Source organism: Dermacentor silvarum, chromosome 9 (assembly GCF_013339745.2).
Source record: "Dermacentor silvarum isolate Dsil-2018 chromosome 9, BIME_Dsil_1.4, whole genome shotgun sequence".
Taxonomy (NCBI): Eukaryota; Metazoa; Arthropoda; class Arachnida; order Ixodida; family Ixodidae; genus Dermacentor; species Dermacentor silvarum.
In genome coordinates, this window is record NC_051162.1 from 124318550 (window position 1) to 124335940 (window position 17391).

Consider the following 17391-nt stretch of genomic DNA (forward strand, 5'->3'; position numbering starts at 1 on the left):
GACAGCAACAAGAAAACGACCTCCGACCTCAAAGGGCCGAGCTGCGACAGAACCCCTGCCAGCACACGGGCGTCGAGATCACCGTGGAGACAGCAGTCCAGGTCCAGATCCGGGTCAAGATCCAGGTCAAAATCCAGGTCCAAGTCCCAATCAAGGAACGGGACAACCGAGGCGCCTCATGGAGAAGACCAACCAAATAAGGTGAGCTGGGCAAACACGGTCTCCCAGAGCTCCACACAGCATACGCAAAACGATGCACTAGCCGAGGTACAAGCAGAATTGGGCAAACTTAAAAAGCTTTTACATCTTTCGTTAGAAGAAAACAAATTACTTAAGGAAGAGATCACCAAGCTTAGAAACAAGAAGCAGATAGATGACAACAATGAGATGGATACCACACAGATTCAAGAAAGTCAAGAGAAGAGGCCTGTAGCTAACGCTAACCAAGATTCCGCATCCCCTCCCATGAAAAGGAGGGCTACTGCCGAAATAACACAGAAAGAACAAGTAGTAGCCAAGCCGCCACAACCACAGTACATAGACGAAAAGTTTCTTAATGAAAAGTTACAATTGCTTAGTGAGGAGCCGGATCGCAAACAAGAAATTCTTAGTAGCTCCATTAGTGAAGGGATAAATGCAAGCATAGAAAGAATGATGGCCAAATACATGGGAAATATTAATGCCAGACTTGCTGTATTAAAGAATGTTACGCATACGGAAGGCATGGGGGGACAAGTCGGTCCCATTAAGACCCAAAAACCGTACTCTAGGCCAACCGCAGCTGACGTAAACAGGGCTACAAAGGATAGCCAATAACGTCACCATGGCTACTAATAACACTTATACAGTATGGCAATGGAACTGTCGCGGGTTTCGTAGGAAACGAGGAAACCTGCACCAGTTTGTAGATAATAAAGTTATGGGGCCAGTGCCTGACGCAATCTGCCTGCAAGAAACCGGATGCACTGCCAAATTATCGGGATATAAAACATTCTGTCAAGGAGACCTGGCCAATATGGATGGAAGTAACAACAAGCCTGTGGTTGCGACACTGGTCCGACGCAATCTGCCGGTCATCCGACATGATATAGGCACAGAATACATCGACCACGTTTTCGTTGAAATTATATCGGCAAAAAACAGAAACAAGAACAGTCTCTTCGTACTAAACGTATACAGCAATCCTAAGAAAACGTTTTCAACGTTTTCGTTGAAATTATATCGGCAAAAAACAGAAACAAGAACAGTCTCTTCGTACTAAATGTATACAGCAATCCTAAGAAAAAACATAGCTTCGCGAATCTTTTCCTGAAGACGCTAGATATAGCAAAAAAGCACACTTGAATAATAACAGGAGATTTCAATGCGCGCCACCCCGCCTGGGGCTACAAGTTGGAAACGGTGAAGGGAAGACGTCTATGGCAGGACGTTCAGCGAGAGGGTCTTACTCTGATTACCGACACAGCACATCCCACCAGGCTGGGGAACAGCGTGTGTACGGACTCAACGCCAGATTTGACATTTGTAAAAGATGCTAAAGCTGATGCGGGATGGCTAAATCTACAGGAAAACCTAGGAAGTGACCACTACATAGTGGCCACCACACTAGTTGCAGGAACAACCAAGCCCAGAGAAGGCAACCAAATTAGAATCACCGAATGGGATGAATTCAGGAAAATAAGAACGGCTGAACGCGAATCCGAAGAAAACAGCAGCAACCCAAAGGACATTGAAGACATTGAATCCTGGGTTGAACAGCTGCACAAATGTGTCGACCAGGCAACTAAGACCATACCAGAGGAAGCAGAGATACAGCAAGCCGACGCGAAGCTCCTACACATGTGGGAAGCGAAAGAAGGCCTGCAAAGACGATTGAGCAAACAAAAGCTAAATCGTAACCTACGAAGACGCATTGCAAGGCTAAATCAGGACATAGAAAATTACGCGTACCAACTAACCAGACAAAACTGGTACAGCACGTGCGAAGAAATGGATCTACAGATTGGTCTCGCCAAAACATGGAATATTCTTAGACATCTAATTGATCCAGATAAGAGCAAGACGACGCAAAAGCACAATCTAAGCAAGATAATCCATAATTACCCTGGTACGGACAAGGAGTTAATTAAAGAAATCCAAGACAAATACATAGGATCCAATCCCAAAGAAAATCTAAAGGCATACGCAGGGGCATATAACGAAGCACTCGATCGTCCTTTTACCGTGGCAGAGGTACGAGGGGCTATTCAAGATCTCCGCACAAAATCTGCTCCGGGCCCAGACGGAGTTACCAACAAGATGCTTCGTAACCTGGACGATCAGTCTATTGAAGCTCTCACAAAATACATGACCATCTGCTGGGAAAGAGGCAAAATTCCGAAACAGTGGAAAACAGCAAAAATCGTAATGATCCCGAAGCCAGGCAAAAAAACTACAGCTTGACAACCTCAGACCAATCTCGCTGACCTCGTGCATTGGGAAATTGATGGAACACGTGGTCCTCGACAGATTAAACAGATACATGGAAAACAGAGAAGCCTTTCCACACACAATGGTGGGCTTCCGCCCGAAATTATCGACACAAGACATAATGCTGAGAATTAAGCACCAAATAATAGACGGAAACGGCTGCTCCCGGATGGATACCAGGGCCATACTGGGACTAGACCTAACCAAGGCCTTTGACAATGTGAAACATGAAGCAATATTAGAAAACCTAGAAAAATTAGGAGTTGGGCGTAAGACGTACGAATACATCAAAGACTTTCTATCTGACAGAAGAGCAATAGGAGGAGTGGCGTCGGACGAACTAGATATGGGAAGCAGAGGTACACCGCAAGGCTCTGTCCCTCTCGCCTTTTCTCTTCAATGTCGCCATGATAGGCCTCCCAGAAATACTTAATAACATTGAAGATCTAAATCATAGCCTATACGCCGATGATATTACGCTATGGATAGCGGGAGGCAGTGATGGTCATATTCAGGACACACTGCAAAAGGCGATTGATGCGGTAGAAGCATACGTTGGGTCGAGAGGTCTGGGACGCTCCCCGCAGAAATCCGAGCTCCTGCTATACCAGCCAACGTCAAGAGGGAAAAAGAAAACCGAAGTCCCCAATATACAGCTCTTCGCAAACCAAGGACAACCCATACCGCTGGTTACTAGTATAAAGATCCTCGGCATGCGGATTCAGAACAACGGCTACAATATTGAAACCATCAGACAGTTAGAAAGCAATACATATCAGACAACGCGTCTTATTTCGCGCATAGCAAACAAACATCACGGTATGAAAGAAAATAGCTTGATCAGACTAATTCAAACCTTTGTTCTCAGCCGGATCGTCTACGTAGCGCCATTCTTAGACCTTAAAACTGAAGAAAAGAAAAGAATCAACGTCATGATCAGGAAAACCTACAAGCAAGCTCTGGGGATCCCGGTCTCCACTTCGAATGAACGTTTTGAAGCGCTGGGGCTCCATAACACCATAGAAGAATTGATAGAAGCTCACAGAACTGCCCAGATGGAGAGGCTCTCCAAAAGTCAAACTGGAAGACATATTCTGGAATCACTGAACATCAACTATGAACCCAGAACTGACATCAAAACAGATATACCTGCGGACATTAGGAGACACCTATATATACCCCCGTTACCCAAACACATGCATCCTTCGCACAACGAAGAACGAAGAAAAGAAAGAGCCAAAGCATTAGGAAGCAGGTTTGGTAAATCTAAAGATGTGCTCTATGTAGACGCAGCCGACTACGAACATCAAGATGCCATGGCAGTGGCAGTAGTCAATAATCGAGGACATGCAATTGCGTCAGCCACAATCCTAACAACAACGCCAGAGGTAGGCGAAGAGGTCGCCATTGCACTAGCAATGACATCTCCCAAATATAAAATTGTAATAAGTGATTCCAAGACCGCCATATTAAATTACGCTAAAGGACGCATCTCGCCAAAGGCGCAAAAAATCCTCCAGGCTGGTTTCCACGGAGAACGAGCAAGGGGAATACAAATCATCTGGGCACCAGCCCACTCTGGCCTGCCAGGGTGGCTTAGTCGCTAAGGCGTTGCGCTGCTGAGCACGAGTTCGCGGATCGAATCCCGGCCCCGGCGGCCGCATTTCGATGGAGGCGAAATGCAAAACGCCCGTGTGCTTGCGTTTAGTGCACGTTAAAGAACCCAGGGGTCAAAATTAATCCGGAGCCCTCCACTACGGCGTGCCTCATAATCAGAACTGCTTTTGGCACTAAAACCCCAGAAAAGAAGAAGAAGACCAGCCACTCTGGCCTGCCAGGCAACGTGAATGCGCATGACGCGGCTCGAGGTTTCGCAGACCGAGACGACGTCACCAACACCAACACGGACGCATTCGCAATCCGCCGGTCGGGCAGAGATAGGCTGGTTTCCTTTAGGGAAATCATTGATCATTACAGACTAGCCAGGGCTAGATATCCGGCAGCACATTGTTTATTAAACAAGTGGCAATCAGTGGCTTGGCGGCTAATACAAACAAACACGTTTCCCAACCCCATTGCCTTCAGTCACTATCACCCAGATGTATACACAGACATATGTAAGCATTGTAACAACCGAGCAGATCTTCAACACATAATGTGGGCATGCCCAAAGAAACAATATAACAATAACTGTTCAAAACCACAACAACCCAGTTTATTAATAAGAAATAAGGAGCAATGGGAGGCCGTGTTGCTCAGCTCGGACCCAGATGTTCAAGCGAGAGTAGTCCAAATGGCTGAAGACGCCGCCGCGGCTCAGGGGCTGCCGGCCGCCGTCTAAAGGGGGGACGGGGGAGGCTTCTAGTCATTACCCCCTCCTCTAACCACATTTTGGACAAAATAAAGTTATTTCTCTCTCTCTCTCTCTCTGTGTAAGAAGTGCCAGTTCAGTTGATTTGTTTTTTAGTGAAGCTAAATTGTTGTGTAGTCAGCAGATGGTACTTTTCAATAAACTTGGATAAACTCAAGTGCAAAAGTTTTTCGAAGACTTTCGAGATCACAGGTAGTATTGACACCTGCCTATAGTTGCCCAAATCATTTCGGTTGCCTTTTTATATGTTACAGTTACCTTTGCTATCTGCATTTTTCGTGGGAAAACCTGCTGTCGATATGCACGTGTTAAAAATGTTGGCAAGACCTGGCGCTATGATATAAGCGACGTGTTTCACAGGCCGCACCTGGAGGTCATCGATATCATGGCATGTACTATTTTTTAGGCTCTGTATCACAGATATTATTTCCTGAGCTGTTGCAGGTTGAAGAAATATAGAGTCACTGTTCGGTGTATTCATGTATTCTAAGGCATCGTGCAAGTTACTGCTTGTGCATGTCTCACAAAAGAAAGCGTTAAAGGCATCACCTAATTCGTTTTCAGATAATCTTATCTCTTAAGCCCATACGTTCAAAACATGGCGGCTAATTATCGGCGGTTTATGGGACTTAGCGCCATCTGTGTGAGTAGGGAACACTTCCATCGGAAGAAAAAATAATTTGACGTCATATCTGTTCAAAACAGAAATGACGTCATTTTGTTCTCATAGGCGCGGAATTTGTTTTCGGAGGCCTGCCATTAGAGCTGTATATTAAAATGCCGCGCCATTCGATTTGATGGGCGTTCCGAGGTTTCAGCCCGGAAAGCGATGCAGGAAAAGGTCAGCCGTACAGGTGTCGAAATCGCATCGCTGCACAGAACATACTTTATTTTGAAGCCAACGAACAGTTTAGGCGTAGATTGTGTAGACTGCGTACTCGTCCTTTCGTCGGACGCCAAGCCCGTCGGCCAGCGCTGTCGCACGAAAACAACTAAAGTAAACAATTATCTGACTGGTCGCAACTCACTACTTTTGACCGCACAGGTTAAGCAACAATAAAACTACCCGCGTCACCTAATTCAGACAGACGTCGACATGCAAAACAACACAACATGTGAGGGGGGGGGCGTGTTGTAACAGGTGAACTTTACGAGCGCGCCTTTCCACGCACTCGCAAGAGCTGCATTGCATTGCAAGTGATAGCGGCGTCAACGCCCCCCGCTATCGATGGGCGCTCTCACGGTGGATGCTGAAAAAAGGTATTTATTGATAATGATCAATTAAAATAGAGTTGTATCTTTTTTTCTCACCATGCGTTTACAAAATAGATTAGGAATTTTATTTTCGTTGACTGAATCTGACGGCGTCTCGCTTTAATTAAAAACGCTTTTTTTGTTTCCCAGTGTTTATTCCCGCCAAACATAGTCGCGCTTCAATCGCTGCTCCCATAACCCCCCTTGCTGATGTCGGTGACGATTGGTTCTGAACCGCTTTTCGCATGAAGCTTCGCGACCTATGTGGATCGACCTTGCGCGCGGCGTGTCACACAAGCCAGCGAAGGAGCACGTCGGTTCCGCGGCAGCTTCGGCAGAGGGAGAGAGCGCATACGCCACAGACAGCCGACGCGATCTCTAAAACAATAATGCTTCTAAAGCCCCTCGGGTTAATATTAACTGGCACTGAGATACAAAAGTTCTGCTTTCCGTGAAAAAACAATTATACAGTGTGTCGGGTGCGGGTAAAACAGCTTTTATTTGCGCGCTTAAACACGTACTCTCACCGATAAGGTTTGCCGATCGTCTCTTTTCCTCAACTAAACTTCACATTCGAGACTGCCGGCCATTCCGACGACGAAGGACTAGCTACGCCAAGCCACAGACGATGTACGAGTGTTCGTCGCGTGGGGATAATCCGTCCAGTAAGCGGAGTTCACAAGGATGGCTTGGTGGGCTAGTTGGTAAAGCAACTTAAGGGGGTAACAGCGTACACAAACGGGGACAACGTGAAGCTGTGTCCGTGACGCTGTTTTAGCGCTGTGTCCTCTTGTTTCTTCACTCTGTCCCCGTCTGCACGCGCTGTTATCCCGGCAACGAATGGGTTATGTGAGTGGAGCTTTACGTTAGGGATCCAAGGGGAAAATGCGCTAGTTCGCGAAGTCAGTCGAATGATGCCGTGTTCTTTATTAGCTGTAAAATGTTAGCCACTGAAAAGGCCGGCTGTCTCAAGATTTTTATAATCAGAAGAAGAAAAAGAATTTGGCAGGTCGAACGCACTATTCGAATCTATGTGAAGCAAAGCTTTCGTGAAGTGTTTAATGAAGTGTTATAAACTTTTCACTTCGTTCCTCCGTCCTTGGGGTAAAGGAAACTAGCGTGTGCGCATGTACTCTTGCACACCCGTGCTTAGCAATGTTGCAACTCTTATAGACCCTTTTTGTGGAGTAGTTTGGCGTAGGTAAACGAGATGGCGCTACCAGCGGCGTGCTGCGCGTTGCCTCAGGCGAAAGCGTGTAAAAGCGCTCGAATGCGAAACCATTACCGCTTCTACCCTGATATTGTGCGTTCAGCTGTCGCAAATGCAATTGGATGATTGCTAACGCACTGTGCTTCGTTCATGCTGTAAAAGTGGAATGGAATGGGGAAGACCTCTGCAGTAGTTGGCTGCTAGTATAGGTACTGGCATGTAAAAGAATGGAATGAATCTGTGGGACCAACTTGAAGGAGAGCTGCTACACAAGGACTGCCTGCGCGGTCGGTCCTTCACGATGCACGGTTTTTCGCGGGATACGAAATTCAGTTATCCGCAAATTTTGTATATAGCTAACCTCCAGAGAAAGGACTTCAATTCCGTAACATGGGCAAGAGTGAGTACCGCTTGCTACACAATGACATAGAATGTGGCACCATTTACTGGCATAGTAAGTTCCCTCGCATGTTATCGACGCACATCCACCTCAACATATACTCAAACTTACGCCCACTTTATCGCTCACGCCTCAAGAACAAGTGAATGGAATCAATCTAAGAAGCGTGGGCGACTACTAGACCAACAGCACATGAATGCTCGAAGCTGAACGTTTCATGACGGTCCGCAAAGTAGGCGAGTGACTATCGATGATATCGGGTGTTTCAGCGAACACTTTCAAATATTTTGAAGGTTGCCTGTGGCAACACATTTATAGTTCATGAGCTAGTCTACTCGAAGGGGCGGACATTACTTGCACAATACATTGAAATGCATAGTCCACCAATTAGCAAAAATTCACTGATTCAGTTTTTAGCCAATTGCCTTGTGGTCCCATATTGAAGTTTACAAATTCTAACAACGGCGTTCTCAAGGCGGATCCACTTGGAACGAATTCTCAGTATGACACCAGTTTTGAGATAATAATTCCTGAACTTTGGGGAGAAATGCATTGGCGTTCCAGTTACTTTAGTGCTTCAATGCATAAAACGACGTTTTGTCAAGAAATCCACGGCGGCCGCATTTCGATGGGGGAGAAATGCGAAAACACCCGTGTACTTAGATTTAGGTGCACGTTAAAGAACGCCAGGTGGTCCAAATTTCGGGAGTCCCCACTACGGCGTGCCTCATAATCAAATCGTGGTTTTGGCATGTAAAACCCCATAATTCATTCATTTGTCAAGAAATTAACTTGAACGCCAATGCATTGCTTCACAAAGTTCGGGAGTTTTATCTCGAAACTGGTGTCATCCAGAGAATTTGTTCCAAGTGGGTCCGCTTAGCGAACTCCGCGGCTAGAATTTGTAAATTTGAATGTGGAACAAGGTAAATAGTTAAAAAACTTAATTAGTGAAGTTTCGCTAATTATTCGATTTTGCATTTCAATTTCTTGTGCAAGTAATGTCCGCCTTTTCGAGGAGACGAGCTCATCAACTAGAATTGTGCTATCTGCCACAGGCAAACATAAAAAAAAAACATTATAGCGTTCGCTGAAACACCGTGTACGACTTGCCGACATGCTATTTATTACGAAGTACAGAACAATCTACGTTCCAAGCCTTAATTTTACCCGTCGTGGCTGCTTAGTGGCTGTGGTGTTGGGCTACTAAGCACGAGGTCGCGGGATCTAATCCCGGCCACGGCGGCCGCATTTCGATAGGGTCGAAATGGGAAACCCCCGCGTGCTTAGATTTAGGTGCACGTTAAAGAACCCTAGGTGGTCCAAATTTTCCGGAGTCCCCGCTACGGCGTGCCTCATAATCAGATAGTGTTTTTGGCACGTAAAACCCCATAATTTAATTTTAAAGCCTTAATTTAACGTCAAAAGAACAAATCAACCGCAACTAATCACATCCATGAGTGATTAGGCAGAAAATAAACAATCAGATAGCGACCGCACTAAGGAATGTTACTGAGTCAGAAATATACCAAACCGTGGCTTCAAAGTGATTATCAAATAAAAAATGAAGGGCAAAATACAGTATAATCTTGATTTAATTGAGAATAAGGTTTGCACAGCTTAGAATACATTTCTAGCCCCGCATCTAGTACAGGCACCGTATACGCTGCTCGGAACGTTTCGACAAGACGTAATGAGATGAGAAAGCGCCTACATGTACCTCGAAAGCTGTGGCGAAAGCTTCCTGTCGTCCACCCAGTCACCGTCTACGATATCCGCCAAAATAGAGAATAGGGGTTGGCTGAAGCGCACCAGCCTCATGCACATCCATCGTAAACACGGAGGCAACGGAGGGAGCTGAGAAATCCAATGGACGCGTCACCACGTGATCATACATAGCGACACCAATGAGATCGTCATGAAAAGGGTCTATATTTCCTTGTCCCCAAATCTGAACGCACTGCCCTCTGTGTTACGTAGAGATTGTCCTTTTTAATGTCCGTCTTCCCATTCTTGCAGATCATCATTGGCTCTTTCGTTTTGATCTTACGCAGGTAATTTACTTTGCTCCTCTGACTTTTTTCTTTACCGACGCCTGGTTGTCTATTTACATTATCAATTACCCTGTGCCTGGCTGCCACCAGTCTTTACATCTTTTTCCTATTAGCGTCCGCGCTTTTGTGGTAAAACCGTGTACACCTGAGAAACCCATTTATTTTATTTGATGTTCCTCATTTGCTACTAGAGTGCCCGTGGCGCCCCGAAGACGCCGTTACCAAACATACAACGTCCGAAGACGTGAACCTCCTCGCCGAGACGTGGGAGGCCAAGATCTCCACCCCGGCCCTGGACGAACAACGACGTCTTGTCGCCAGAGCCCGGGATGCTATCGCGGCCAGAGGATTCCTGGAATGAGGGACCCTCCCACCTAGAGTGATCCACAGCTCAAACGCTCAGGAACACCGTCTCGAAAATTAAAGTTTATATCATCACCATGTTCCTGAGTGCTTCTTCAAATTTAATTTACCTCTGCGTTTCTCTGACTCCAAAAGTGGCCCAACCCACTTCTCTCTGCAATGCCCCATTCGTTCTTTAACCACGGGCCCCGAATGCCAACCGGCCAACCGGCCTACCAACCTATGCTTAAATTGCAACTCCGACACGATGTCGGATGTTAAGCTCAGACTCGCATTTCGGAACGTTATCCTTACCCCATTAACCCTGTCCAGATTCATCGCACCATCTCGTAGCCGCTTCCCCTTAATTATTGATTGTCGTGGCAGATGCTTGAGTAAATCTTTCCTTCGATTATGTATACACATAGGTATGTGTATTGCTTGAATATGGGTTTGACTTGCTTTTGGATTGATAGCACGTCATTGCAGATTGGGTGGTGGCGCCATCTGCTAGGGGAGAACGACATCACTGCGCAGATACTGCGCCTCCGAGATAGGCAGCGTGATGGAGGTTTTCGCCGCGCCGCACGATACCTTCACTTCATGCAAGCAGGATATTTCACCCTTCGTTGAGTCACAACTTATCTCGCGGCGGGGTGTGACGTCGACTACAGGGTAAAAAAAGGAACGAGCGATAACAGGAAGAAAAATAACAATACGGTGGTATCAACGTTATGCACACGGCACCGTGTCGGAGGTTCCTTCTAACACGATAGTGCGCCTACGTACGTCTGCTTCGGACTGCTGCAACTTGCCGATGGAGCTCCTTAAAAGAGATGACGGGTTAGTCTATTTATTACTTCCTTCGCATTTATTTTGTCAGTAAACTTGCAATTGAATTTGGTCTTGTCTACGGCAACGTGATTTCATTGGCGCCTGTAGCGATGGTTGTTGATAATCACTGCCTAAATTACTGAATTATCTTGCACGAGTGGTTGAGCATCGTTCGTGCAACTTCTGGCACCTACGAATTATGTTATATTCATTTTTTTGAAATATGTCATTGCGCAGGGTAGGCATAGGCAATGCTTGTCTTGGTTTGGTGAAGATAGATGTGCCATTCCCTTGTTAACACAGAACAAATTTACATGCCACCAATGTTTCGTTTCAGCAGCAGCAGTTTCGAGAAAAACTTTCAAAAAATGGTGGCCAAATAAATTGCTGTTCCAATCGAATGGCAACTCGAATATTACGTTTTCCTAATCTAGGCGAGGGCGTAAACCTAATTCTCGTCACCGCTTTTAGAGGAAGCTTTAGGTCGGTCCGAACTGTAATGTGACCTATTCAAATGCATGTAAAACGGAAGAACGCTTTTTTGAGATAACCACCCGGGCGATTTTAATCAAATTTGTTGCATTTGAGAGAGAAAGCTAATTAATAGTGACTGCTAAGCGGAATTTAGATTTATGGCCTTAATGTTTTAAAGGAATTTTCAAAAATGGGCATGTCTGAAAAAAAATTAGGAACTCGAAGGCTACATATTTCTAGCTCTGAACCAATAACAGATATTGCAATTATATAAGCCGTATCCGTTAGAACACCCAGAACATAAAAATTTAATACGTGAATGTATATCTTAGGTGAATTTGGTACATTGTTTACAAAGGGTATGCAAAAGTCGCCCTCACAAATTAGTCGTCTATTTGAGAGCCACGAACATTTCATCAGTTTCGTCCGCTTTTGATGCCCCATTAGATGCAATTTACAGAATTGCAATATATTTGTCACCTTGCAGAGTTACAGAGATGTACGCTTAATAGTTTCGTTTTCTGAAAGCTTGTGATGTTCAATAGTGTTGATTAAAAGTTGATACCTTATATCAAGAATTCGCTACAAGACGTCACTAGATTATAACTTTTCTTTTGAATGGAACTAAACTCACCGAATTTGGTGCAGTGGTTGCCGAGAAAAAGGATTTCTCATTTTTCATGTACTTAGGAGCCCCCGAACTTAAGCCATCTCTTAACCACATGACATCTATTACTATATGGATAGGACTTCATCAGCGCTCTGCTACTATTTCGAAATTGCGACGTGTGCCCTAAACAAAATAAGTACGAAGTCATTTATTGAAATATTGTTAATTAGTGACAACCCTGTAGCTTTATGGCTATATTGCGCAGTGCTGCTTAGCTCGAGGTTGCGGGTTCGATCCCTGCTGCGGCGGAGCATTTCGATGGGAGCTAAATGCAAGAACCCTCGCGCACAGAGATTTGTAGATATGTTTAGGTGAATGTTAAAGAACCCCAGGTGGTCAAAATTAATGCGTAGTCCCCCCACTAGGGCATACGCCATAAACAGAGTGTGGTTTTGGTAAAGAAAATCCCATACTTTTCTTTTTAAGCGAAACTTCCCAAACTCCTCCTTCAACTTACGCACTGCTGCTTCTGGCCCCTTCTGGATGATGTCTTGCCGATAATACAACACTGGCCACATGGGTTATGGGCCACTGAATATCTCTGAAAAATAACTTGGGTCAAGGGGCATATGCAAGTGGGCATGTACTATACTCGGTATGTGCCCGTATAGACAACTTGGGCCACAGGTATATGCAGTTAGGCATATGAATGTTTTTGTTCCGCTGCCCCAAAAAGGGTATGGGCCACTAGGAGGAATGTAATGAAATAGACAAGGCAGAAGAAAACGCAAGAAGCGACGAAGTCGGCAGCTGAAGCAGCCGAGTGTGAAGAAATAAGTTGACTGAACAAAAGGGGACGAGAGCGAAGAGTGTCGAGTTACATTGAAGGTAATGTGGTGTGGGTGTGAAGAACGCTTCGCTTATAACGGCTTCCAACTTGTACATGGGATCCGCCGAATATTTAGTGAGAACCGTGCAGTATGGAAATAGTCCGGTAAATGGAAGAACCATGCGATACCTTCGGTTAAAAGGACATTCCACGTCCTCTGCCTTGATCGTGAGCGGCGTCGCCTAACACTCCCAGTGCTAATATTGTGCACGAAGACCAAGAACGTGTACGAGAAGATGGACACCGTGGCTGCCTAATTGGTAATCTGGAAACGACTGGTAAACTGGTGACAACTGCCTATCTGGTAACCCACACCCTCGCACACGTAACGCGAAGGGTGTGGGTTCGGTCGCCACCTTCGGCATGTTAACTTTTGGTCCACCTTCATTTTTCTTCGACAGATTATGTCAACATTTAGGTCAAGCTCAACAATTCTCGATTACGATTAAACTTCGCGCTGTGCACTTACGCTTATGAATCACCTACTTGCGCAATCAGCCATCCTGCTAACTTCACAAGTAAAATCGCCTATATGCTTTCTCTGGAATCACATTCCTTCACTTGGTATGATTGTGACTAACAAGAATTATGGCTGTTCCGATGCTCTTATTCTCCGCGTTCATTCTTGATTAGTTAACGTCCCATTGCGAATAATCGTACGAGTAGTGACCGCCTCTTCAAGTCACTGATGAGACAGAATTGGGATATTCACCACAGGCGACATTTCATAAGACCGATTCTGCTAAAAAAAGAAAAAAAAAGATTATGTGGTATTTGTCAAGTAGGAAGTACGTAACTGTTGCTCTTCGAATGTGTAAAGGATACACGGAAAATTTAGTTTGTGTTTTCATTTACAGGTGGTATCTCGGAGTTAAAATCAATGAGAATATTTCCGTGCCCTGCCTGATATTACAGGGCAACGCAGAAGGTATGAGACGCTGCGCGAACTGCAATTTTGTTACTGAGACGTTGTGCAGACTAGAATGCGAGCACCAGATGTGTGAGTACTGCTATGGAACCATCACGTGCTACACTTGTAAACTTGATCGAATTGTCACAAGGAAAGACAAGGTATGTGAATGTTCCTCACCCTTCTATGTGCAAAACACCATACGTAGAATACAGATAACGCAAAATAACAGAAAAATAACTTCTCATGCGCTAAAACAATTTTTTTCCGATATTTTATTTCAGATAACGTTTGGTACCGAAAGATGAAAACTGCACACACAAGGAAATGCTCTCTGCATCTTTAAGTCGACAAACAAAAAGAGTGTGCATAAGCAGACCAGAGGCGACTTGCACGAACATTTAATAATGGAAATAATAACGAATTTAAGAAGGCGTTCTTAAGAGGAAGCTTTAGCTCGGGCCCAACTCCGATGTGGCCTATTCAAATACATGTAAAACACAGAAACGCCTTTCTGAGATAACACCTTGACCAATTTTAATGAAATTTGTTTCATTTGAGAGATAAAGTTAAATCCTAGTGAATGTTAGAAGCGGAATTCCGATTTAGGGCATGCATTTTTAAAATATAACTTTCAGAAATTCGAAAGTTCGAAAAAAAACAGAAGCACGAAGTTTACAATTTAATAGCTCTGCATCGAGAACAGCTATCACTGTTCTGTAAACTGTATCTGTTAGATCATTCAAAGCGAACAAATTCGATACGTCAATTTATACCATACGTGCATTCGTTACTCTGTGTACTAGGGTTCTCCAAAAGCTGTATTGCCATATTACAATTAAAAAAAAATTAAGATTCGTGTATACGAGCAGTATACCAATTTTGTCCGCTTTAGATGTGCCATTGAATACAATGCACAGAATTGTGATATCATATTTCATTGCTGTGTTACAGAGCTGTAAACTTGATCGTGTTGTTTTCTGAAAACTTGCGATTTCTCCCAATTCATAAAAAAATTGCTGGCGTCAATCAAAACTTCGAAACCAACTGTTACCCGATTTTAAGTTTTTCTTTTAAATACAACGAACCTCGTCAAATTTGGTGCAGTGCTTGCCGAGAAAAAGAAATTCTCCTTTTACATTTATTTACATAGGAGCACCCGTGCTAAAGCTTTCTCTTCTAGTCCGCACTAGAACGCGTTCTTAAATTAGTTGTTATTTTCGTTATTAAATGTTCCTGCAAGTCGCCCCAGAAAAACTACGCTGACGGCATTCCATGTTCTCAATCGCTATTTATACCACTGTCAAGTCGCTTGAGAATCGTTTTCATGTTCAGGTTAACGTCCTTTTCTCTCTCTCTCTCTCTCTCTCTCTCTCTCTGTGTGTGTGTTTTAGTCGCGATTGATTGAACTAGAAGCGAAGGATCACAAAACGGGCGATGAAATGAAACATCTTAAGCGTAACCTGAAGAGCGACGAAGAGAGCGATGTGGATGAGAGAGCCAACAGCTGCAAATAGCTTATATCTTAGTTGAGATTAAGAAGAATCTCTTGCGGGGAGCGAAGTTCGGTGTTTCCTATTCTAATTAATGTGAAACGCAGTATTGCTTTACTGAGACACACTGAGCCATTCGAATTAAATTTATTACAACTGAGAAACCGTGAAATTCTTGCAGCTTACGACCCTAGTCAACATGGAGGCAGCGTGGCGAGTGATCGCCGGCTAGCTTGAATTACACCCGGAAGCAGAATTTTGATTTAGGACGTTTCTCTGCGAAATAAAGTTGTGTAAGATCCGCTTGCAAAAAGAATTGAAGCATTAATTTTGGAAATTTGTAGCTCAGAACCGGAAATCAAACTACAGATTGAACGCACCCGTTGGAATATATGTAAAGCGAAGGTTTCATGAAACGATTTCATTTTGGCCATTTCGTTGCTTCGTCTTTCGCGTAAAGCAATCTACCACGTGCACGTGCTCTCGATCGTCCGTGTTACGCTGTGACAAACTTTATATCGCCCATACGTTTCTCATGTATTCTTATTTATTGTTAATGGACCGGCGACTTATTGGCCAATCGCTCGTTGTATGTATGCGTCATTGCACGAAAATTATCAAAGTCATCATCAACAGGCCGATGGGCTTTGTGCCCAATCCCCCTTTATGGGTATGTGCATAGTATGGCAATCATCATAATCAGCATGTTAACACCTATCTTAACGGATATTTCGCTGTGGTATGCGCCATAGCATGGACACCATTATAACCATCAGCAGGCGGTGAACATATCAAGAAGGTTGTTGGTAGCACGATATGTACCGCCAGCTTCTTCGTCAATACCCAGTTGTGAGTAGGCGCCCATGGTATGGTAAATAATCATAATGATCAACACGTGGCGACTATCTGAAAGAGCTAGTTAGTGTTCGTATCAGATAAGCGCAAATACATTTGCGGCCTAATGGTTAGAGCATGCCTGCCGCGATGGTGGGCCGGGGCTCGAATCCCGGCGCCGGACGCACCTGTTTTTTTAAAGTGAGGGTGAATATACTCGCCGAGAACTCGAGCAGTGACCGACGGACAGACCGCCAACTGGCCCAGACCAAACCACAGCATGGTTGACAAAGAAACTTAAAAATAAACACATGACCGTTCTGTATATTGCATTTGTTGGCCAGACAAAACGCACAGATTTCATATCTAACTTTGCAGCTTATGTAAGGAAGAACGGCGCGCAAGATAGCAGAGTGGTGTACAAAGCACCAACATTGTATGCTTTAGATGTCCTAATAGGTGCTGTTTAGATAATTTTGTCATCATTATTTAATGATGATTTACAGAATCCAAATGAGGGTACCTGAGTTTCTCTTATTCTTTAATGCGTTTACGCTCTTAGGGTACGTCACGAATTTTGCGAGGGCTATATCTGTCGATGTATGTATATATGTTTGTATGTCGCCGTATCTAACACTGAACGTATTTGACCAAGCGTGCGGTATACTCTTCGGCAGTCTCCTTTGCCCATCGAGTCATCACAGCTGACCTCATAGCTTGAAACTTGGCGTCTACGCGGCGTTGGTGCCGTTCGGGCGTTTTATTAGCCCGCGCATTTCTGGTGGCCTTGGCATCAGCGTCCAGACGTCCTTCCCTCTGTGCCGGAGTGTCATTTCCACGTTGATGACATTTTAACGTGATAGGGTAAGGGCCCCTTGTCGCAGAAAATCCGGTGTCCACGTCGGATTTTCTGATGACGCTGATTTCTGATGACGAGGATTTTCACTGACGCCGGCGCGGACGCGCGGGCGTCATTTGGCGGAAAATAATCATCCCGAACCACCCCGATCGCGCAGGCCCTCGTATGGCGCAAGGCGTTAGGGAACAAATGTGAATTTCTCGTAATAAATCCGTCAGAAAATCGTAAAGTACGACTGTCACCACAAGTGTCAGACGTGATAGCGTCGGCTTGTAATTTGAATATACGAGGAAAACGTAATTCTCTTACGCCTAAACTCAAACACAAACCCCGTTTCCAGCTTTTCTACAGTCTTTACAGCGCGCGCCACGGTTATTTCTTGCAAGAA

The 17391-nt window shown here is 44.7% G+C and overlaps 2 protein-coding genes across 14 annotated transcripts in view; both read left to right on the top strand.

The window, feature by feature from the left end:
- LOC119463883 (uncharacterized) overlaps positions 1-17391 on the top strand; it is a 119662-nt gene that overhangs the window by 61237 nt on the left and 41034 nt on the right. The gene's annotated exons all lie outside the window — the stretch shown is intronic.
- Positions 10841-17391, top strand: part of LOC119464235 (uncharacterized) — a 107054-nt gene continuing 100503 nt past the window's right edge. Inside the window, exon 1 of the mRNA XM_049655532.1 lies at positions 10841-10943. The gene's annotated coding sequence lies outside the window, so the exon portion shown is untranslated. The remainder of the gene's footprint in view (positions 10944-17391) is intronic.